This window comes from Sus scrofa, chromosome 5, assembly GCF_000003025.6.
Source record: "Sus scrofa isolate TJ Tabasco breed Duroc chromosome 5, Sscrofa11.1, whole genome shotgun sequence".
Classification (NCBI taxonomy): domain Eukaryota; kingdom Metazoa; phylum Chordata; class Mammalia; order Artiodactyla; family Suidae; genus Sus; species Sus scrofa.
The window spans coordinates 92,784,804-92,810,149 of NC_010447.5; the positions used below are offsets into that span (position 1 = coordinate 92,784,804).

At 38.7% G+C, this 25,346-nt stretch overlaps 1 long non-coding RNA gene across 7 annotated transcripts in view; it reads right to left on the reverse strand.

Annotated features, from left to right (window-relative positions):
* The window catches only part of LOC106507542, a 66,798-nt gene that overhangs the window by 24,391 nt on the left and 17,061 nt on the right, over positions 1–25,346 (reverse strand). For 4 of the 7 annotated variants that reach the window (XR_002344266.1, XR_002344267.1, XR_002344268.1 and 1 more), the window contains exons 3-4: positions 7,283–14,976; positions 6,436–6,764 (exon numbers count right to left, since the gene is read on the reverse strand). This is a non-coding gene — a long non-coding RNA (uncharacterized LOC106507542). The remainder of the gene's footprint in view (positions 1–6,435; positions 6,765–7,282; positions 14,977–25,346) is intronic. The other 3 variants (XR_001303590.2, XR_002344269.1, XR_002344265.1) reach the window with 3 other exon arrangements.

A 25,346-nucleotide genomic window follows, 5' to 3' on the forward strand; every position in this document is an offset into this window, starting at 1 on the left:
TGAGGACGGAATCCGGGCATGTGAGTATTTAACAAGCTCCTGGGTAATTCTTTCTTACACAAAGTTCTGAAAAATCCTCTGCTTGGAACAGAGGTTCATACGTAGGGTACATTATCAGAAGCAAAGAGATGAGGTTTGCCTTCCCTCACTTCTGCACTAGCCATGTTGCCTAACGAGATGTGGAAAGGGCCCCGGCAAGCCCTGTAACACCCTTTCATGGGTGATAGGTGGTCTCAGTGAAACACAATTAGACTGAATTTTCATGAGTAAAAAATTCCCTAGGCAAATAAATTATAGAGATGCTCAATCCTAGTTCTCTTTGATTTTCATAACACACATTATCAGAATAAGATACTTTCTAGGGAATCCTGCTTCAACAAAGTTCTCTCACTTTGATGGTTTTGAAGATTGCTTTATCAAATTCATTTACATTTTCTCAGTAAACCCTCGAAGCACAGTTAAGAATGCCAAAACATCAAAAAACTAGGTGCTTGTCTAAGATCTCTGGTAGTAAGTGGCAGAGTGATCCGGAAGACAGTTCTTTTGACTCTACTTGTCAGAAGGTCCTGTTGGTCTCATTGCCTGACAGCTGTGATTGAGGAAGTACAAGGAGACCACATGAAAATATAACGATGCATTCCATTGTTTCTGAATTTCTTTTGTAGTTGTTATTTTCTCTTTTGAAAGATTTCCTTTGAACTGATTTCTCTACTACTATGAGGAGGAAGGGGAAGGATAACACCCAGAACAAGCGTTTGTCAGAATGGCAGCCTCCCACCACCAGATGACCCATTATTTCCTCCCATCTGTTACAGACCTCATTGACAGAGAACAAGAAATAAAATTCTTGGGTTTTTTTTTTTTTTAGAAAAAACATTCCTTATATATGATAGTGTTCTATTGCCTTATTTCATTGATACTTTAACCTGTATTTTTAATAATTTCATAATGTAGATAATGTCACACAATAATATTAACTTCAAAACCATTTAATGGATGCCAAATAGACAGGTACACAACTGCACATGCACTACTCCAACTAAAGAATACAGCCCAGTGAAGCAAGCACCACAATGTACTTCATCTTCTGGCCACCTCTGTGACAATCATTTGGGCTGAGTATAATTTTTCAGTCCGACTGAAGGTGTTTTTTCAACTCATTTAAATGGTTACTTTTAAAGGAACCAGTTAGTAGCAGGTCTGGTTTCCAGCTAGCTAATCACGTGACTTCAATCAGTTGTTGTCAAAATATTTATAATAAATACAGTCTTTTCCAGTAGGAAAAAACAAAACAAAACCTTCCACGTGTATATTAGCTGACAAAAACTCTGAGAAAATTAGCAACTCAAAGAAATTCAGTGTCTAGGAATAAGTGATACATCAAAATTTAGTCCAAGTTCTCTGAGTTTCTGTCTCTACTTTCTTTTATCTCTAAGGAGACAAGATACCTGATCATTTCAGTGCAAACTGTTTCAACAATTTAGCGGAGAATTTTCATTTAAAAATATCTTTATTTGGCTCTCCTGACATTTTCTTTCTTGGGAAAATATTTTTGAGATGTATCTCATTATTAATGCACTTAAAAGACAATAAACCTATTTGGTTTTATGTCTTACTTTGAGGTTTCAGTAACTTAGTGTCAGAGAAACCTCCTGTGTTATTACGTTCTGTTTTCATCAAAAATAATATTCTAAGTATGTTCGTGCCAAGATGTGCTTCTGAAAATTTCTAGAAACTTTTGGAAAACTGGATCATATTACAAAGTGCTCTAAAAATGTTTGGTATGAAAAGGAGATTGGTGACGACTCATTTTATAACCAATGTGTCCCTTTTTCATGAGTAGTTCTGCAAGACTGGCCCAGAAAAATGGACAGCATTGTGGGGATTGCCAAGGGCGCTGTCAGAAATGGATGAAATACAGGGAATGGCATTGATTTAGCAAGAAGAAAAAGAAGTCAGAAAAGCCGGTGCTCATTTACTGTGAAGCTCAGGGACTGGAACTAACTCACACAGTAGGGCAGAAGAGAAAAAGAAAGAATCCATCAGTAAGATGAAAGATTCAGCCTCCTATTTATTCACCAAGTGTTTATTAGGAACATGCTATGTTTTTAGCAGTGGGCAGACTACTAATAGAAATACAGCTGTGAACAAGAGAAACCCAGGTCCTGACTTCACGGAAATTACTGTCTCATCCGGTCTTTCTCAGACTTGGGGAACATAAAAGTCTCCTTTTTATGGGCAAAAACAAGTCATCCCAGACATCTAGTGTTGATTTGAATTAATTGTATTACAATGTTACATAAAAATATATAAACATAGAACTAAATGTAAATACATTATGCGTCTAGCTCATGCAGTTATACAAACATAACAAAATTACAAAATAAATGCAAACAGAACTTCCACACCAGTAAAATTCAAATTAGCATCACTGAGTATCCTAAAAGCCGTTCTTTTGGAAACCAACTGTGATTCATGTGTGTTCCAGTATCATGATAAAGTACGCCATTTCCCATATGTGTTCTCTATAGGAACACCTATAAATTTTTGTTTAGGTGGCATTAACTGTGAAACTATTTGTACTTTGCTCAGCACAAATATTGAAATTTACACGTTGGAATTACCTCTGTTCTACTAATATTACTCCATAACAATTCAAGGGCCGCTATTTGGTGCCAACATGATTTTTAAAAGTATGTCCATGTATATATGTGTGTGATTATAATCATAATGACAATACAACATTTAATTAATCTTGACGATAACTGATAGACCCCCAAGATGACATCTGTTCATCCCTTTTACAGGCAAGGTAGGATGAGGAACGTGATTAGAAGAACAAGCTGTGGTGAGGATGCTAAGACGAAGCTGTTAGAGATATGATGAGACAGTGTTATGAGGACATAGCGGAGAGAACACTAGCCAGGCCCTTAGTGGAAAGTCACCTTTTGAAGAAGTAGTGCTTAAACTGAGACTCGAAGAAAATTTTATCTTAACCAAGAAAAGAGCAGGAGGGAAGATGAAGGCTAATTTTCAACCTGTTAACACTAGGCTATCTGTGCATCACTTCAAATCCATCCCTGACCTTGTGGGACCAGTTGGTAAATATTTTGCATTTTCCCATCAGCTGAAAGAATCCTCGTATATGGAACAGGCCCTGTAATTACCAACTTCACTGCATTCTTGGGAGCATTCAGTGGGTCATACTATGCGGGTGCTTGGCACCATGCCTGGTACGGAGTAAGCACCTTTAATCAGAATTGCAATCGTGGTGTTGAGGATTAGGCGGATCCTTTGTAATTTAGTTAGAAGTTTATACTGGTGCGTTACCTATAAAACCAAGTTTTAGCCTGTGTCCAGGGCCTATGTTTCCATCCTTTCCGTGAATGAGAGGAAACGGGGACTCCATTATTTCACTACATCCCAGAACACTCTTATGCAGAATTTGGCAGAGAAAAGTAAGATATGTTTTGCCTCTCAAAAAACAATTAACTGTCAACACTTATGCTTTGACACACATTGGACAATATATTTTGTAGTCTGTATGAAACAATTGCCCTCTGTTTTCCTATCTGCTTCAGGGACCTGCTGAAGAACTCTGACACATCGCAGCCTTTGTCCTACAGATTTTAGTGCCTTTTAGCAAAAGATCAGCAGTCCTTCACCCTTAGACAAGTCCCTTTGCTCTAAGTGTCAAGAGACAGACTTGACGTCCCCTGGTCTTGGTAGACCTCCATGCCTCTGGCCCACACACATGGCAGCCCACCCTCATTTGGGTCCGTAAAGGATGGTTCAAGGATTTTAGTTCCATCCCACACTTAATAATCTTAGTCCAGAGTGAGAACAAGAGTTGTTCCCACATTTTAATGTCAGTGACCACAGATTGCTGGTTTTCTAACAATTCCCCATAGGCCGAAGGCTGATAGCCAATTCAACCATGAAAATAAACTCTGACTCCTAAGTTCAAGACTAAAATAAAAGAAGCATACAGAGTCACAGCTAAATGGGATTTTAAATATAGGAAAATTCATGGAGTTCCTGGTGTGGCTCAGCGGAAACGAATCTGACTAGCATCCATGAGGACGCAGGTTCAATCCCTGGCCTCGCTCAGTGGGTTAAGGATCTGGCATTGCCGTGAGCTGTGGTGTAGGTTGCAGACACAGCTCGAATTTGGCATTGCTGCAATTCAACCCCTAGCCTGGGAGCATCCATATGCCATGGGTGCAGCCCTTAAAAAAAAAAAAGAATTGGAAAATTCAACAAATGACAACAAAGATGCAACTCTGTTTAGAATTTAAACACATAACCTATAGTCTTGTCATCTCAGAAACTCATCCCCGGAGAACACAGCATTAATTCTACTAAGTGTACATTCAAGGTCACTCGTACAACTACTCGATTGTCCCCATCCTTTCATTTTGCCATTGATTTCTTGCTGTGAAATGACTCACTAAAGGTCACTCAGCTAGTTAGCTTTAAACTAGGTTTACATTACAGGCCTTTTGATGCTTGATCCAGTGATCTTTTTGATGTTTATTGCTTCTCCCTGCTTTCCCACAGGGTTTGACTGCAAGATGGTATTTTAAAATCTCCCATCACGTGTACCGTTTACATCCAGGAATCTTTTTTAGCTCTGCTTCCCAAACCTGAACCCTCTCTCAGTAGCCGTTCCTTCATACCTAGTTGCGTTCTTGCTCTCTGCTTGCTTTCTTTGGGCTGATAACTCACACCTCCCTTTATCACTTGTTTTATTCACTGAGGACTTTAGCATCGGTATTCTTGGCTCAGTGCCCTGCACCAAAAGCCAGCATCTTTCATTAAGATCTGAGCTTTTATTCTTCTAAGTAGACACAAAAATAGCCTCACAAACTTCCTAGCCTGTTCCTTCCCTCAGAATTGAACTGCTTCATCATAGGATAAATAGAAAACACAGAGTCATAAAATTCAACACCAGCATGAATGGTTCTGGTCAAATTCTTGGCCCTGTACATAAGGCCTGCATCCCATGGTGAACTCTGCTAATTTCCACTAGGGTTGATGCCATGTCTATTGTCTTCTGACCTTGACTCATTCTGACTCTTGCTACTTCCTTGGCAACCTGTCCTCTCCAGAAGGGACATGGCAATCAAAGGAGCCCAAAAGCAGCTGGCACCTGACCCAGGCTCTTGGCAAAGACATTTTCTACTGGCCCATCAAACTGGTGAGCCGCAGAATCATCTTGGGAGGAGAGTGAGGTGGCATTCACAAATGTGAATGTGAGTAATGTAAGTTTGTCAGACCTTCTGCTTCTAAAAAAACAGATTTTGGTGATAGAATTAGATAAGGTTTTATTTCAAACTTGCATAACTCAGCATTATGCCATGAAAGTCTTCATGCTTTAATTTCCTGCTAAATTTCATGGTCCAAAAAAAATCAACAGATGCTGAAGAAAATGATATTTATGTAAAAGAGCTTCTAATTCAATATGAAAATAATAAAAGAAGACCTATTCAGGCAACTCAAAAAATCTGGGCAGAATTTTTTTGAAGTCCAGGAATTTCTCCTAAAGGGTACCAGCATGTTACAGTGACCAGATGACACTGATGCAGTGCTCCCACACGCAGACACCTCTTCCCCAACAGCAGGCATGTTCCTCACAACTTTTGGCTTCCCCCTCTTCACATCAATTTAACTGCGATTGGTACTTTTGCTACCGTGACCCCAACTTTGATTTTTATCCACCCTAAACGATTACACTTAAGAAAAAGATTTCGGAGTTCCTGTCGTGGCTCAGTGGTTAACGAATCCAACTGGGAACCATGAGGTTGTGGGTTCAGTCTCTGGCCTTGCTCAGTGGGTTAAGGATCCGACATTGGGGTGAGCTGTGCTGTAGGTCGCAGACATGGCTCGGATCCCACGTTGCTGTGGCTCTGGCGTAGGCCAGGGGCTACAGCTCCGATTCGACCCCTAGCCTGGGAACCTCCATATTCCACAGATGCAGCCCTAGAAAAGACAAAAAGAAAAAAGAAAAAAGAAAAATATTTCAAGGAAATTCCCATTATGGCTCAGTGGGTTATGAATCCGACTAGTATCCATGAGGGTGGGGGTTCCATTCCTGGCCTCACTCAGTGAGCTAATGATCCAGCGTTGCCATGGCATGTGGGCGGCTGCAGCTCTGATTTGACTGCGAGCCTGGGAACTTACATGTGCCACAGGTACAGCCCTAAAAAACAAACAAACAAACAAACAAACAAACAAAAACCCTAAAAAAAAAGAAAAAAAATTTCAAAAACATGGATATCCCTCAGCTAGCCATCTTACAAATAAGTGCCACTGAACTCAAAGCAAACTTGAAGAGAGTATGAACATCCATATGTGGTTTTGGATACATAAAAAAAGCACTCCAAAACTTAGTGCTTAGAACAACCACAATCATCATTTTATCCCTAAAGATACCGTGAGTTAACTGGGCTCAGCTAGGCGGTTCTGCTCCATGTGCTGTCAGCTGGGGCTGCACTCCTCCAGGGACCGGACAAGGGAGACTCCAAGATGCCTCCTTCACATGTTGCTGGAAGCTCAGCTGGGGGCCGTTGACTGAGTACCTGGTTTCTTCTCCACATAGTCTCTCCCTGTTGCTTGGGCTTCTTGCAGGGTTCCAGGAAGTATCATTACTCAGCATCACTTCTGTCACATTCTATTACCAAAATATATCAGGATAAACTCAGTACAAGAAGGGAAAATGACTGTCTCTTCACTATCCATCACACTATCCAAATCCATCATACCTGTGGAGGAGAAACAAAAAGGTTTTATTTGGGGGCACTAATTCCATTGTTGTTTATAAAGCACCTTCACTCAGTCAACACAATCCTAATAGAGACCTAAGGGACTGACTCACTCCTTTTGGATCTTCTTCAAGGCAAGAACTGAGCGAGAACTTCTCCAATTACTCAGGTTGCGTTCTGACTTCAAGGGGCCCCTTGGGGCTATTTAAAGAATCACGGGGCTCTGTGGGTTTGAAACTCCCTGTGGTTCAGAACCCTATTTAGGATTTACTTTGAACTGTGTAAATGTCAACACAACCCAAATAATTGTCCAACAGATTCTGCCCAATGAAAGAAGTGTGGTCCACTTAGGGACAATGGTTAAGAGGGAGAGGACTACAACCGATTTCTCTGTCCGGGAGTTAAAATTATTTCTAAAATCACCACTCATTTTTATTGTTTATATTCCACCAGAATATCAGACTAGAGAAAATAGGGTTATGGATTCAGTTCCCATGAAGTCTTTGCTTTCACCATACCTCTAAGCCAAACTGGCCACATTGTAAACCTTGACTCGCCAATGGATCTGAAAGAGAGGATACAGTTCAGTGTGACTCCTTCCTTGACCCTGAGAACACCTCAAACTCAGGGGCCTTCTCTTGAATGCCACTCAACTTCTTCCTACTTCTCTTCGTCCCAGTCTCCCTGGGAAAGAAAGTAACTGCTATTGAATTCTTACTCTGTATCACCCACTCTGCTAGGATTTTTTTTTTTCTTTTCTTTTTGTTAAACCAGTATGTCGTAATTCAATCATTATCATACAGGGTTTTGCACACTAGGAGCATTCAATAAATAACTCTCATTGAACTTGCTGAGATAAGTTATGAGGCTGGTGACCAACCGTGGCATTAGCAATGTTTCACTGGGTGAAAAATCTCACACATTTTTAAGGACAGCTTCCCTTGGTTCTCAAGTACAGAAGCTGGATATCCTTGCCAGAGCTAGAAATATATTATTTTGGGGCTTATATAAGCTCAGTATATGATATTACATTTGTAAAACATGGTCATAAACCCTGAAGAAACAGAAGGCATTTTCATAATTGTACTTTAACCCATGTAAGATATTTTGTCATGAAGGCATTTTCGTAATTGTGCTTTAACCCGTGTACGATATTTTGTCATGAAATATCTGCACAAAATACCATTTGACCATGATTTGGAGATGTTGCTTATTGCAAGCATTTTACAAGCTAATTCTGGATGAATCTACTACTTTAGCACATTTGCAGTTCTCAAAAATAGGAATTCCATCCAGAATGGAATGGCAATTTCCCCTCAGAGTGTGAGTGATCATTCTCATTTTGTTTAAATATTTCAATATACCAAATTTAATCAAAGTGGGTTTAATTATCCCCTTCCTCTGTCCCCATTTCCAGTTTTGCCTTCACCCCTGACTTCCACCAGATTGTCTTTAGCAGAGTTTAACAGCCACACATTTTTCTTTCTTAAATTATTGCCAAGATAATATACCTTTGAGTTTCTAAGAAGCTAAGTAACCTTTTCAAATTAGAATAAATCATCTTTAGAAATCAAAAGGCATTTTAATGACAGGACAACTCATCTGGCTTTTGGAAACTGAGATTACATTAAAGAAATCTACTGATTGGAGTTCCCCCTGTGGTGCAGTGGGTTAAGAATTCAAATTCAGAGGCTCAGGTTACTGTGGAGGTTCAGGTTCCATCTCCAGCCCAGCAAGGTGGGTTAAGGATCTGGTGTTGCTGCAGCTCTGGCTTGGATTCTAGCCCAGGAATTTCCATATGCTGTGGGTGTGGCCATTAAAAAAAAGAAGAAAAGAAAAAGAAATCTACTGACCTGGAAGATAGAATTAAAAGTGTTCACAGGGTCTTTATCACCAATACCAAGGATTTTTTTTCTAAATAACATAGAATTTATTTGGTTAGTTTATGTGTTATTCCTCGATGATTGCCATGTGTGTAAAGATATTTAGTATATTTTGAATATACAGACATTTTCTTAAAATATTATGTATATATTTTATATATATGTGTGTATGTAATATATATATACATATATATATATATATTTATTTATCCTGTTGAAGAATTTGATTGAAGGTCTGTCTCCTTCAAGGGCTATCAGCTTTTAATTCATTATCCTAACTATATTAGAAAAAGTTATCCAGCTACCCAATGCTTTTATTCTGTGTCTACACAAAGTACTGAGTGTCATACCCTGTAACCAGTTGGAGCCATCACATATTGTGATTAAATCCCTGTTCAAATTTGTCCTGTCTCCCAAACTCTGACCACTCCTGTCATATGCTGATACCAGGATGTGATTCAGTAAACGTTCCTAGTCCCTTTGAAGAATGATGCATTTTTGAATCTGGTCTATACAAACTGTATATGTGAATTTAGTAAAGTTGCAATGGAGTATTATAAGACAATATCTTGGAATTGAAACAAGGTTCAAGGTAGCACTTTCAGAGCAAATGTTTTCAGTCCTTTAAGTTGACTCTTGTTTCTGAGAGTTCATGTTCATAGTGGAAATCCGTCATCTAAGAATTACTAGGAATCTCACAGATGTCTTCACAGCAACTGCAACTCGTTCCTTGAGGCTTCCTAAAAATAAGCATTCAGGTTCAGTAGCTCATATAGACATTCTGTGATGACTCTAGCCACACCAAAGAATGCCTACATTTATCCTAAATCTGGTTTTAGAAACCAGTTGTCAAGAGAGCTCACAATGTGCGGATCTGCCGGTGAATTCTGTAAACAGGTGTCACTTTATTTTTCTATCTTGAAAACTATGTCGAGTACCGTGTGCTAGCTACGAAAGAGAAGATCACATAGAAGTAATGAGAAAGAGGTTAGCTTACCCTCAGCTTTGTGTTCAAAACGGATCAGCTTTTCAGGGCATCCCATTTACCCTATTCTTCATATCACACTGCCCCTTCTTCTTAATGGCAGATTTCTTGTCAAGATTTAAAAGCAGCCCGAGAGAAGATTAATGAGCTCGGTCTATGAAAATGAGCCATTTCTGTGTTTATTACCCATTTCGCTCCAATAGCTCTCCTTATAATGTACAATGGAGCCCTGAAGATAGACTCTTACCTCTGCCTTTGTAAATTTGCCACGTATGAACAGTGTTTCATCGGTGTAACAGGCTGCTTGGGAAAGCAGGTGTGCCGTTATGAATGGCTGCCATGCTTCTTACCAGCAGAGTTCCACTCTGTGTTCGCAGGCAGGGCAGCCCTCTTTCATTGATGGAGTCAAAATAAGCACATCATCAAATATGTCAGTGGATATCTGTGGTCTGTGCTCTTAGGGTTAATCACATTTTCACAGCTGCCATACTCCAGGGGGAGGTAGTTTCCAAAGCCAGCTCACAGCTCCAGTAGGATGTCTACCTGCCCCAGGAAAGCCTCCCAGATGAAGATCTGAAGAGGCTTTATAAACAGATCCCCAGGTCCCTAGGAAAACAGAATGAGATCATCTGCGCAAGACACTGGGTTATGCCCACAAAACAGAAGATAATGCAAAAAAAAAAAATATTCTTCCAAATGTTTTCTAGCACCTGATTAGAAATTACAGAGAACACATTTAAATGACCCCTGAGTTTGAGAGTTAATAGACTTGGATTTCTGCATCCTAGAAGAAACACATTTCTCTTAGTTATGTTGATACGCTGGAAGAGTTAATCCAAAAGACAATGTTTTCTTGAAATCTTATATATCGTCCGTAAGGCTGAGATCAAATATCCTCTCATTCTCTCTCTCTCCAATTATGTTCAGGATTGCAAAAAAAAAGTTTAAGTTCCAGATGAAAGAGAATAGATAAGTATTTTGCAGCATAAAAATAAACTGCCTGTTAAGTATGATCTCATAAGTAGTATAAAATTTCTATAAGCTGGTGTATGTGTTACATGTGGTTCAAAAAATATCCTTCATTTTCCACCAATCTGGTTTTTAACCTGCTGTTCTGAGGCCATAAACTCTCAGAGGGAAGTCCTCTGTAATTGTATATGGAATTTGATGACTTCGAGGCCCATGGCAGGAGTTAGAGGGAGTTTTCTCAACTCCCCAGCTTCTATAGAGAGACTAAAGCTCATTATCTGAATCTCAGACTAGTTCATTTTACAGAGCCACAAAGGAGCATAAGCCTTGTTAACGCCTTCAATTTCATTCTTTGGGCGAAGTATTCTATACTCCTTCTAGAAATGTATTTTAGATGCCACTGGATAGAAGGGAAAGAAGGCTAGGTCGGCCCAGAACGTTGGAAGGGTATGTAGTGGGAAAGCAGAAGTTAGAAGATGAGCCTATTTTTTCATGGTGACAATCCTTCAAGCTTTCCCAGGAAATAAAAGGCTTCCAGTGAGAAGAAACAATAGACCTGAACAGCAGGAGTGTTTGGGATGGGAGCCAGAGAGCAAGAGTCACTAACAGAGAGTGGTAATTTGGAATGAATTGCTGCTTTGTGTTGTGAAGCACCAGGACACAGCTGGTGTACTGGCTAACCTGAGGATTTGTAGTGACTGCATTGAAATGGTAATGAAGTTTTTATTTTATGATTGCAGATGTTTGTGGATTATTGTTATTAAGCTTATTAGTGTAACAGTACAAATATGAGATTTTTATTTACTTGGTCTCTTCTTTATGGGGCTTTGTTAAAGCCTTTTTAACTGAAGTCAAGAAAACAAAAGCCATGCAATAACCAAAATGTGCTGAACCGTGAGGCAGGCCTTACTGCTTGTGAGTGTGGGCCCTTAATGTGGGGCTCTCCTACACGGAAGATAAATCTCCATGTTCGCATTGTTGTGCATTAGGTCTAGTTGTTAAGTAATCTGCTGGTAGGTAAAACGATCAACTGTTATCTTAACAGTGGTCCCTATCACTGATTCTGGAGTTGGATTGCCTACCGACTCTGCCATTGACAAGGTTGTAACATTTGGCATTTAACCACCATCCTCATTCCTCAGTTTCCTCCTCTGTAAAATCGGGGTTAAAAAATGCTACCTCTTTCCTATAGTCATTGTGAGGATGAAATGAGACTACATGAAGAGGGCACTTCACAACTAATGTTAGCTGGTAACAGAAAGATCTTTTGATGTGGAAGAACACAAGCATTTTTTTCAAAATAGTTTGAACCTTTATTCAAAAAGATTTGAGACGTAATTCTGTTGGAAACTCCACTATCTTGCAGAGTGGTCTGTTTGATCAAACAATTCAGAGGTACACATATGTATGCCATGTTGGATAACTAGCTTTCAAGCAGTAATATAGATAATATTTCGTTGTTTATTATTAGGCATAATGTGATCTCTTTTGATGATTCACAAACTGCTGAAGATCTTGAAATTTTTCAAGATATTGTCATCAGTGACCATCAGATAGGTTCATAGAACGGACTGACCAGTGATGATGATTCCAGTTTTAAAAATTCCAGATGATTTTGCCTTCATTATGGTTCTCTTCCTAGCCAGCCATAAAGACATAATAAATACATAGGAAGAGAAATGAGCGCCTCCAGGGAATTCAATTTCTAACTTGCTAGAATAATTTCCTTAGGTTATAAAAATCAAAATCCCTCAAAATATCCCATATATAAAAATAGAGTCATTACCATTATGCATTTCAAAATTAAAATGATTACTAGTTGACCAATTAAAGAGAAGCCTCTTTCATATTGACTATTCAGCAATTCCTGCCAGTGTCGTGATGATTTAGAGCCAATTTGGGACACTAATGAAGAATCCTATGATTCACAGTCAAATATATCCAGAGTCTAGTCACAAATTTACAATAAAGTTGATAACTAATAAAAGTTTTCAAATGAGTATATCTTCTGCAGTTTTTTTTTTTTTTAACAGAGTATAATTAAAATAGGTTCATGGATTTGGAGTTACAGAGTAATATAGAGTAATAGCTTAGGGTTTTGTTTGTTTTTTTTTTAGGGCCTCACCCAGGTTAGGGGTCGAATCAGAGCTGCAGCTGCCCAACTATACCACAGCCACAACCCCAGAGGGAGGCCAGGGTTCAAACCTGCATCCTCTTGGATACTAGTTGGGTTCATTACCCACTGAGCCACAACGGGGAACTCCAGGATTTTTTTTAAAGGTTCCACTTTAAATACTATAGTATGTAGTTTGTCAAATTGTATGATCACCCTAATGTGTTGAGAACCTGCTTTCTTATACCAACGTGATTCCTAATGACTTTGGATGCAAAAAGAAAGCACTGTGTAAATTATTAAGCACTAATTTGGGATACAAGAATTCAGGGAATTGGGAAGCAAAGTGAGTTCCCAAACACATTAATTTTTGTGAGCGACAGTTCCCATTAGGCAGTTTCATTATATCTTAAACCAGCATGCACCCATACCATAGGTTGCCATCAAGATTTTTATAAAAAAAAAAAAATAAGATCTTCAGAAATTGCATTTTATATCTCATTATTGTAACTTAATTGCTTACGATTTAAATACTTCTAAATTCAAAACAATTCACTTAAATAAGTTCTGTTCCCTAGTTTTCCAAAGTGGAATTTATAACTATAACGTAAGCCTGGAGCTGCCAGGGACTACCACATAAAGACTTCATGAGAACAAAGCCAACCTAGAGGAAAGCTGAGCCAAGAGACAGAAAGGGGGACGCTGGTAGCATCCTTTGAGGACTCCACATTCAGCCATACCTTAGCTTCTTGGTTCTGTGAGCCAATAAGTTCCCTTTATGGCTTATGCCTATTGAAGCTGGATTTCTGTCACTTAAAAACCAAGAGAATCCTGACTAATACAGGGAATGTGGTCAAAAGGTTTTGGAAAAATGCTTCAGACTATATCTGAAAGCTGCACTTTCAGGCTTCAGCTTCTGAAGTGAGTCTCAGCTTCCTTAACTTCTGCCAGATTCGCAATGCACACTAATTAAAAGATCTGAGGAAACCTGCTATAAAGAAACTTGTTTATCTTTGTTAACCCACTTGGTCGATAGTAGAACTTCTTTTCGCCCAACACCTATAAATATTCCACTGAGTGCATTTTGGGATACGAAATCTCTTCGAGGGCAAGGAGGAAAGAGAGCTGTCAAACATGTAGGTTTGACCTCAGCAGTACCTCCAGAGATACACTGGAAAGGAAGCCCTGCAGCGCAGTAGTCTCTTAGTAGATGTGCGACTCTAAGTGCGTAGCCTGAGGAGCAGCGGAGACTCCATCATCTCTTTAAAGGAAAAGTATGAGATGCTCGCTATAACTGCTGGTCCTTCCTCTGCCATGCTCCAGTATTTTGGTTGTTTTTCCTAACTTATTCCCCTCCACAAGGATCTCCACTACCTATGAAATGAAATCATGCCAGGCCATTTGGAGCTTCTTTATTTAAAGTGGCAAAGTGCAGCCACTATAGAGAACAGTATAGAGGTTCCTCAAAAAACAAAAAACATAGTTGCTGTATAATCCAGCAATCCCACTTGTGGGCATTTATCTGGACAAAACTATAATTTGATTAGATATGTGCACCCTTATTTTCATAGCAGCACCGTTCATAACAGACAAGACATAAAACAAACGCAATGTCCATCAATAGATGAATGGATAAAGAAGAGTTGGTACATATATACAATGAAATACTACTCAGCCATAAAAAAGAATGAAATAATGCCATTTACAATAGCATGGACAGACCCAGAGATTATCATACTAATGAAGTCAGAAAGTTCAAGTCAAATACCATAGCATAGCACTTATATGTGGAATCTAAAATATGACACAAATGAACTTATCTACACAACAGAAATAGACTCACAGAGATAGAGAACAGACTTGTGGTTGCCAAGGGTCAGGGTGGAGGGAGGGATGGATTGGGAGTTTGTGACTAAAAGATGCAAACTACTATATATAGAATAGATAAGATCCTTCTGTATAGCGAGAGAATTATATTCGATATACTGTGATAAACCATAATGGAAAATATGGTGAAAAAGATACTGAATCACTTTGCTGTGCAATAGAAATTAACACGACATTGTAAATCAACTATATACTTCAATAACTTTTTTTAAACATGTCAAAAAAATAAAATGACAAGGAACCTCATTTTCCAGACTCCCATCACATTTCCCGAAGCTGCACTTTCAGGCTTCAGCTTCTGAAGTGAGTCTCAGCTTCCTTGACTTCTGCCAGGTAATAGCCATCTTTTCCACAACCCCATTCAAGTCTGAAGACCTGAGGACCAGGAGAGTTGATGGTGTGAGTTTCAGTCCGAGTATAGGAGAGAAGCAATGACTCAGCGTGAAAACAGACTCTTCCGTTACCCTCCTCTTGTTCTACTCAGGCTCCGAGGGATTGGATGATGCCCACCCACATGGAGGAGCACAGTCGACTCAAACGTTAGTCTCAGCCAGAGACACCCTCACAGACGTAACTAGAATGACGTTTAACTAAATATCTGAGCACCCCATGTCCCAGATAAGCTGACAATAAAATAAACCATCACAGTAATAAAATCATATATGGGAGTTTCCGTCGTGGCACAGTGGTTAACGAATCCGACTAGGAACCATGAGGTTGCGGGTTCGGTCCCTGCCCTTGCTCAGTGGGTTAACAATCCGGTGTTGCCGTGAGCTGTGGTGTAGGTTGCAGACATGGCTCGGATCCCGCGTTGCTGTGGCTCTGGCGTAGGCCGGTGGCTACAGCTCCGATTAGACCCCTAGCCTGGGGACCTCCATATGCCGCGGAAGTGGCCCAAAGAAATAGCAAAAAGACAAAAAAAAAAAAAAAGAAAAATAAATAAATAAAATCACATATGCTTCTGCTTCCCTGAGTCCCGAGGATTTGTCCCTAAAGCATGAGCCCTTTGAAAGTTCACAGTCCCCTCTTGTCATCATGGCCTTTGATGTCACCTCTTAGTTCAGTGGTTCCCCATTTAGCTTGATATCAAAATCTGTTGTATTATAGGACATCCTTCTGAATCAGGATCTGAATTTGAGGCCCATCGTACATCAGAATATAAGCTTGTGCCCCAGACCCTCTTCTAAGGAATTTTAATAATCAACCTCACTGGGAAATAATGCTTTATGTTATAAAGTGCAGAGTCACTGGTTGCAGTGACCCCAAAAGCCAGAACCGGGATGTAATCAGTTTCCAGCGATTTAAATTCCTCCATCTCATTTCACCTGACTTTGACCCTCCTCCAGAACCTCCCCTTTGCCAGCTTAGGGGGAAATCAGGAAAACAGAACCATTTGCTCAGTTACTAGTATGTGGCACAAATTGAACTATGTAATTTACGTATGTTATTTCATTGTAATCCTCTAGTCGACCCTGTAATCAAAAGGGGGGGCGGTATTTTATAGATGAGAAAACTGAGCCTTCGAGGAGTTAAGTAATTTTCCCAAGAGAAAATTAATTAGTGAAAGGGCTGGGATTTATATTGCAATCCATTTGATTCCAAACACCATAGTTTTCCCACTACATCCCACTTTATGGTTAGTTGAGGAATTTCAGATGACCCTCTGATTGCAACAGATTAAAGATTTAGAAGAGATAAGCATCTTGTGCTTGGTCATCAGTCAATAATAGGTTTAACAGGTTGACTAAACACAGAGTGAAGCTGGAAATAAGGCAGTTTTCCACTCCATTAGGAAGACCCACAGCACTCTTTGGATAGAAATATTCAAAAACATTATTACATTACAGGGGCATCAAACACCTTTATGAAACTTGCAATATCCCTGTCCCATATCCCTGTTCAACATAATAAGCACTAAATAAATGACTCTTGAATTTTAAAATGATATATAATTTACTTAGGATTTATATTTTTCAGAGAAGAGACTCTTGAATAATTTCTTGTTTGTTTGTTTGCTTCCTGAGAGTAAGAATAAGAATATTAGACATTCTTATAATCTAAACCTGAGAACTCTTCAGTAATTCCCCATTCGATTTATGTTTATCTTTAGATAAAAGGTGACTTGATGTTAAGTTTTAATTTGCTGTTTAGAAAGGCAGCATAAACGTCTTCCTTTCTGAGTGACACAGAAAATAAGTGTTTGACTGGCACACGAGTATAGTCCTCGAGATTATTCTTATTTAAGAGCCTTACACAGTTCATCTTTTGAGTTTTCAATAAATGCTTACTGCCTGATTGATTTCAAGGAGTAGAGTCTCTTACTAGTGGGAAACATTAGAATCAGTTGTCAGAGAACCTGTGTTCTGCTTGTATTTCCTTTCTTTTTTTCCTAAAAAACCTCCTTATATTTTCTAGTAGTAGCAATATAAGCAACACAGAAGTTCAGGTTGAGAAAGAGAAGAGTACTTAAGATAAACATGAAGAAAGTATTACCAAACTGCCTGCAGTGTGAATCTATCATATAGGGTCAAAATTGGTATAACAGAACTGGTCAGAAACTCACTACATTCCCTAGAACCTGGAGAATCTGGAGGATATAGCTACTAATTCGTAAATGTATTCTTGTGGCAACAGCCATCTGAATGATTTGACTAATCCTGCAGTTTATAGGTTGTAGTGAAATGTTAGAAAATGATTCCTTAGGCTCCATAAAAAATCCGATTTGAAGTATCAGTTAAGGACACAGTCTTACTGTGTCATGTGGCAGTTATTAATGGACTATCTTTGTTGGACTCTGGGTGGTTATTTCACATGTAAATAACTTGGCAGATGTTGCTGTAGATCTCTGTTTCTAAGCAAGGATTCTGCATTGTTGAGCCTTGGCTTTATCTCTTCTAATCCAAAAAACAATTTACTTTCTTCCTCCTCTCTCTTTCTCTCCTTCCTTCCCTTGGTCCCTCCCTTCTTCTCTCTCTCCCCCTCCCCTCCTCCTCTCCCCTCATCTCTATATCCTTCCTTCTCTCCTTTCCAGGAGAATGTCTTGAATCTCTTCAGTAGGACAGATCCATGTTAAACCTTAAAAATACAGTGATGAACACGGCAGTGTCCCTAAACTTAAGACACTCACAGAATATCTTCAACACACGAAAAAGAGGCGGAACTCAGAGGGTAAGTCCCTGATTACTTAGGGAGATTAAAGGAGGTTATAAAATATTATCAGAGAAGAAACAATTCAGCAAGTTTCAGTGGTAGTTAGCAAAGAATAAAGAAATTTGTTCTGGGCGTTCCCATCATGGCTCAGCAGAAACAAATCTGACTAGTGCCCATGAGGACACAGGTTCCATCCCTGGCCTCGCTCAGTGGATTAAGGATCTGGCATTGCCCTGAGCTGTTGTGTAGGTGGCAGATACAGCTCGGATCTGGCCAGCAGCTACAGGTCCAATGCAACCCCTAACCTGGGAACCTCCATATGGCACAGGTGCAGGCCTAAAAAGACAAAAAAATAAATAACCAAATGGTGGTGTTCCTGCCTTGGTGCAATGAGTTAAGGATATGGCATTGCTGCAGCTGTGGCATAGGTCAAAGGTCGAGTTCGGTTTCAGTCCCTGGCCCAGGAACTTCTGTATGCCTCAGTGCAGCCAAAAAAGAAAAAAGTTTGTTCTGAATTTGAAGTTACGCATGTTCAAATAAATTGACGCTAAGGAAAACTTATCAAAATTGCTCAGGGTCTAAGGATTGACTGATTTATAATGGGAGAAAGTCATAAAGTAGGTATTCATAATATCCATATTCCTGATATGTATTATATTTGATTATCAGAAATACTTTATCACTTAAAGTATCTCAAAAGAATTTTACTACACTTTGAATATGTAACCATATTTGAGTAACATTCATTTTATTTATTTTTTAAACCTAAAATGCACAATAAATTTTTTCTGAATTCTTAACTATGCTTTTATTCTATATACCCGAAACTGTTTCCAAGGTTAATTCATTTAACAAATATTTATTGAATACCTCCTATCTTCTAGGAACTGTGTCTGCAATAAAATTTTTTTAATTAAAATTTAAAAAGACATGGTCCAGCCTTCATGAAACTTGTATACTGGTAAATAGTCTCAAATTGTGTAATATAAATCATTGGCAAAGTAGAGTTTCCTTCAGAAAAATGCACTTCATAACAAATTTGGCTAAAATGCAAATATTCCAGTAAATAGGGCATGACTGCCTCTGCTGTTTTAGAACCACAGTTCTGAAACCACAAAGCACAGGCTTAAAGTGAAGTGGACTCAGTTCAAATTCAGCTTTGTTCCTTCTTAAATCTCTGACTTCATCTTCAAAATCAGAATAACACCAACTTTACAGACTTACTATGAAAATTACATGGCATATATGCAGGGAGACCTGACGCCCCAAAAGTGGTAACCCTTGAGACTGCTATTACTTCTGTTCGTGTCTTATTTTGTAAGTAAACCAGAAGATCGAATTGAAGTCAAATAAAACCTTAGGGCTTGCAAACTGGTAGGTCCTGGAACATTTGTGTGTTTATGATTGACTGAGGCATATCTAAATTTTTTTTAAATACCCTTGTTTGTAAAGTCTTTTGAATTATAAGAACCACTATTCTTTCTTTAATACGTTTCATATAGTCTGAGAATAATGTAGTATTTTCAAACTTAAGAAATTCTGGACCCTAAATTGAAGGGTGCTGGATTAGTCAATACTTGAACCTAAGATTTTTTGGGGGGAAGGTATGTGTGTAAGTGTGTGTGTGTGAGGATCTTTCATGCCTTTTGCCAGGATAATTAACATGAATTAATTAGAAACAACAACGTTGACATAGCAAGAGTCAAGCTGGAAATATGAATTCCCAGGAACATAGTCTGAAATCAGTAATTACTTTTAGAATGAATAGGAAGTGTTCTATGTGTCTATTGATGATGGTAAAATCCCTAATTCGACTTTTTTTGCATTCATTAAAAAATTATAATCTGTTACAAATTATGAGTTGCTGTATTCCAGTTGAGATCTGCACCACTTCCAAATAACACAAGTTAACAGGTTGTTTTTCCTCCTCCCAAATTATTTGACTTACATCACCAAATGTTTCCAGAGGATGTTTAGAAAGTGTTCATTACTTCTGATAGTGGTAGAAGGATCACTTAAAACTAGAATTAAAGAATGTTTCATTTACTTGGAAAGAATTATAGCCTTAAAGCAATTAAAATGAAAATTATTTGGCAATCATCTAGAAAAGACTAATAAGTGCTCATATTTCATTATAGTTTCCATTACAGAATTCGCTTCTTATTATACACTCACATATTCCTTTCTTTTTATTCTAATAAAATATTTGTGTTAAATGTAACAAGAGTTAACCAATTATAAAGTTGATCAAAATAAAATTTCTCAAATGAATCCGAACATTTTCTTGCTCTTAGAAAACACTTAGTAATAAATCTTTCAAATCACATATAAGAACCTGTTTCCAAACAATAGGATGTCTTTTTCCATTACATACAGCGACACTCCCAGTCAGAGTGGCCTCATGTCATCATGTATTCATTTATGCAAGACTCACATTTCACAGATGTGCACAGACCCTTTTATCCTTAAACAACTTTATCAAACTGTATGACTAAACTGCTATATCTGGAAAGGAGGGGCACTGGTGTCCTACTGGGAAAGCACAGGGAAATGTGTGGGATTGGGTCACTTTGTCGTACCACAGAATTTGATGAAACACTGTAAATCAACCATACTTTAATAATAATAAAAAAGAAACTCATATCATAAAAAAAACCAAAAAAAAAATATTACTTGTAAATCTATATCATAAAAAAAATTTTTTTTTGTAATTTTGGCCTGGTCTTTTACCACTTTCATTTCCTTCATAAAGCAATGTTTAACTGGAGTTCCCATCGTGGTGTAGCGGAAACAAATCCGACTAGGAACCATGAGGTTGCAGGTTCGATCCCTGGTCTCGCTCAGTGGGTTAAGGATCTGGCGTTGCTGTGGCTGTGGTGTAGGCCAGCAGCTGTAGCCTGAGAATCTCCATATGCCGCGGGTGCAGTCCTAAAAAAAAAGAGAGATGTTTACAAGAAATAGCTGAAGGTGAAGATATTAAAAAAATAAAAGAGCAGTTCATCTGGCCACTGATGGCTGCTTATTTGGCATATAATTGACCAGATGTCTGTGTGTCTCTTATCAATCTAACACTTAGAATAATTATAAGGAAACACCTTATAAGTGGAAGATGTGATTTGTCTCTGAGGAGCTCATTCTGTTTGACAGGGTCTTTTTTTAATAAATATTTTTTAAAATATTCCTGCAAAGAAAGCATCTTTTTTGATAAAGACTGGGAGTAAAAAAAGAACAGGAAGAGGCTAAGTCAAGGAACCTGCTTACAGATTCAGCCATGAACTAGAATGCCAGGGGTTGGGATGGAATGTATTCACATGTCCATTTCTGTCTTTACATCTCTCATATCCATAAGACACTGTTCTGTGTCTTTCTAACAGGTTCCCACTGTCAGTAGCTTCACCCAGCAATCCTTGGTAGAACTCACGTTCCTTTCTCTTGCCCCGTACTTCCAAATTGTTCATTACCGATGCATCTTTTACAAGCCCTAAGTTTTCCCCTTCTCCTGAATCTTGGATTCTGCTTCACTAAAATATGGCAAACTTGGATGAATACATTTGGTCTGATGGCTCACAATGTCCTGACATGCAAGGCAGCTTGACGGTAACTTCGAGGAGGGAGTGGGAGGGGAAACATCTGATGAAGAGAGAGAGGCTGTAGTTGTGTGGTCGTGGCTTTTATATAGAAACAGGCAACATCCCAGTTCTACCAGCACCGAGGCAAAGGGCAAAGGGCTGTTATTTGCCCCCTCATCTCCTGTACCGTCGCAAACCCTTACTAAGCACCCTTAACCAGATACTGTGCTGAACCACAGACTGAATGCAAAAGCAAAGGGGGCCGTGTTCTACCCTCTTGAATTTTGAAATGCTGTCCAAGACCTGCAGACATGCTCGATTATAAAGGGAGATGAATTATAGTAAACTACAAGTTTTTTAAAAAGCTCTGAGGGTAGGGAGAACAGAGTTATCCCATCCATTCGTATATATGATTTATACCCCCTGCCACACATACTTCTGGCTGCCTTAAGGTATAGTCTAATCTGATGTCATCCGAATCAAATTTCATGAATGGAGGGCATCAGGGAAAGTCATAAAATATGCTTTTCTCTGGATCATTCCTCTACCCTCAATACTGCCCTTCAAAGGGCACCTTGTCCCCTTGCCTGACAGCTAATGTTTCCCAAAGCTGGGAGCTCTTGCTAGTACTTGTGGGTGGACTGGGTCAGCAGTGTCATAGGTATACTCTTCTCAACAAAAACCCTGACAAGTTTTTGAGGGGCAGAGGGAGGGGCTCTGAATACAAGTGACAGAGATAAAGCACTAGCTCTGGGGGTCTGTGGATTAGTACTTCCCAACTACAAGTAGCCATTTAATTGAAAAGGTATTTTCGACTTATTAGAGAGAAAAGTGACTGGCAAAGTTTAACAGGAATATACTCACATAAAACGTCGATTTCCAATTTATAAATGATAATGTGAAAAGTGGCAGTAATAGTGGAGTCAATAATACTTGAGTAATCAGAACTGGGATACATTCTGAAATACCCACTGGTGGATGTTAGGCAATTTAGACATCTATCACTGTTCTTGGAGTATTTTCACTCAGAACTTGTGCATATGTCACACTGATAGGCAACACGGAAAAGTCAGAATGGATTGATACCAGTGAAGCACTGGGAACTAAGATAGGGTTTTTTTTCTAGGGCATGGATACTGATATGATAGTTTACTGCTAGTAGGAGATGAATTTCAGCAAAAGGGAAGAGAACTGTATCAGTGCTTGCAGGCTGTGGTACCAAGATTGATGCTGGATAACTTTAACTTCATTCCTTTCCAAAGAAGCTACTCCTTCCTTCACATGTAAGTTTTGAATCTTCTGGCTGATTTTCTAATTCTGAATGTTCACAGAAGATTCAAAAAACATATTACCTACCAAAAGACCAAAAATGGCTAGAAGAAGTCTTCTAGTAAAATGTTTAATAAGGAATCAATTTGAGGGAAGGTAAATTGGTACAACCACTGTGGAAAACATTATGAAAGGTTCTCAAAAACCTAAAAATTGACTACCATGTGACCTAGCAATTTCACTCCTATTATATATCTGAAAAAAAAAAAAAGGAAAACACTAATTTGAAAAGATACATAAACCTCACTGTTCATAGCAGCATTATTTACAATTGGCAAGATATGGAAGCAACCCAAGCATCCATCAACAGATGAATGCATAGGACAGGCACATGTAAAAGAATGAAATTAGAACACTCCCAGAATTCCCGTCTTGGCACAGCGGAAATGAATCCAACTAGGAACCATGAGGTTGCAGGTTTGATCCCTGGTCTCGCTCAGTGGGTTAAGGATCCAGTGTTGCTGTGAGCTGTGATGTAGGTCGCAGATGTGGCTCGGATCTGGCATTGCTATGGCTGTGGTGTAGGCTGGCCCCTGTAGCTCCAATTGGACCCCTAGCCTGGGAACCTCCATATGCTGTAGGTGTGGCCCTAAAAAGCAAAAATAAAATAAAATAAAATAAAATAAAATAAAATAAAGAAATTAGAACACTCCCAGACAACATGCACAAACATAAGCTCAAAATTGATTAAAGACCTAAGCATAAGACAGATACTATAAAACTCTTAGAAGAAAACATAGGCAGAACAATCTCTGACATAAGTCGAAGCAATACTTTCTTGATCCACTTCCTAGAGTAATGAAAATAAAAACAAAAATAAACAAATGGGACCTAATTAAACTTAAAAGTTTTTGCACAGCAAAGGAAACCATAAACAAAATGAAAAGACAACCCACAGGATGGGAGAAAATACTTGCAAATGTAGTGACTGACAAGGGATTAATCTCCAAAATATACCAACAGGTTATGCAGATAAATATCAAAAAAAATTAACAACCCAATCAAAAGGTGGGCAAAAGATCTAAATAGACATTTCTCCAAAGAAGACATACAGATGGCCAAAAAAACACATAAAAAGATGTTCATGTCACTAATTATTAGAGAAATTCAAATCAAAACTACAATGAGGAGTTCCCGTCGTGGCGCAGTGGTTAACGAATCCGACTAGGAACCATGAGGTTGCGGGTTCGGTCCCTGCCCTTGCTCAGTGGGTTAACGATCTGGCGTTGCCGTGAGCTGTGGTGTAGGTTGCAGACGCGGCTCGGATCCCGTGTTGCTGTGGCTCTGGTGTAGGCCGGTGGCTACAGCTCCGATTCGACCCCTGGCCTGGGAACCTCCATATGCCGCGGGAGCGGCCCAAAGAAATAGCAAAAGACAAAAAAACAAAAAACAAAAAAAAAAAAAAAAAAAAAAAAAAAAAAAAAAACTACAATGAGATATAAAACCTCACACCAGTCAGAATGACCATCATCAAAAAATCTACAAAGAATAAGTGCTATATAGAGTGTGGAGAAAAGGGAACCCTCCTACACGGTTGGTGGGAATGTAAGCTGGTGCAACAACTATGGAGAACGGTATGGAGGTTCCTTAAAAAACTAAAATACTACTAAACTAAACTAAACTACAGGATTACCATAAAATCCAGAAATCCCACTTCTGGCCTATTTCCAGAGAATACCATAATTTGAAAAAATACATGCACCCCAATGTTCACTGCAGCACTATTTACAGTAGCCAACATGTGGAAGCAACCTAAATGCCCATTAACAAAGGACTGGATAAAGAAGATGTGGTACATATATACAATGGGATATTACTCAGCCATAAAAAAAGAAAGAATGCCATTTGCAGCAGCATGGATGGACCTAGAAATTATCATACTAAGTGGAGTAAGTCAGACAGAGAAATATAAATATCATATGAAATCATTAATGTGGAGAATGTAACAAAAAATGATACAAAAGAACTTTCAAAACAGAAAAAGACTCAAAGATTTTAAAACCAAATTTATGGTTTACCACAGGGGAAATTTGGGATGGAAAAGATAAATTGGGGGTTGGGATAGGCATATATACATTACTGTATATAAAATAGATATGTAACAACGACCTACTTTATAGCACAGGGTAAGCTACTCAATACTATGTGATAACCTATATGGGAAAAGCATCTGAAAAGGAATGGGTATATTTATGTGTATAACTTATTTACTTTGCTATACACCTTGAAAAGTTAAAACTAACACAACTTTCAAGTCACTTATACTCTAATGGCATTATTAAGAAAAAAGCCAAAAAGATGAATGGATAAAGATGTATATATGTACAATGGAATACTCCAGAGCCATAAAAAAGAAAGAAATGTTGTCACTTGCAGCATGAATGGACTTAGAGGATATTATGCTAATTAAAATAACTCAGGCAGAAAAATACGAAGACTATATGATATCACTTATATGTGGAATCTAAAACATAGAACAAACTACTGAATATAACAAAAAAGAAGCAGACCACAGATATAAAGAACAAATTAGTGATTACCAATAGGCCAAGAGAAGGGGGGAGGGGACAAGATGGGGTAAGGAATTAGGAGGTACAACCTGCTATGTACAAAATAAATAAGCTACAAAGACGTATTGTCCAACACAGGGAATGTAGCCAATATTTTGTAATAATTGTAAATGGAGTATAACCTTTA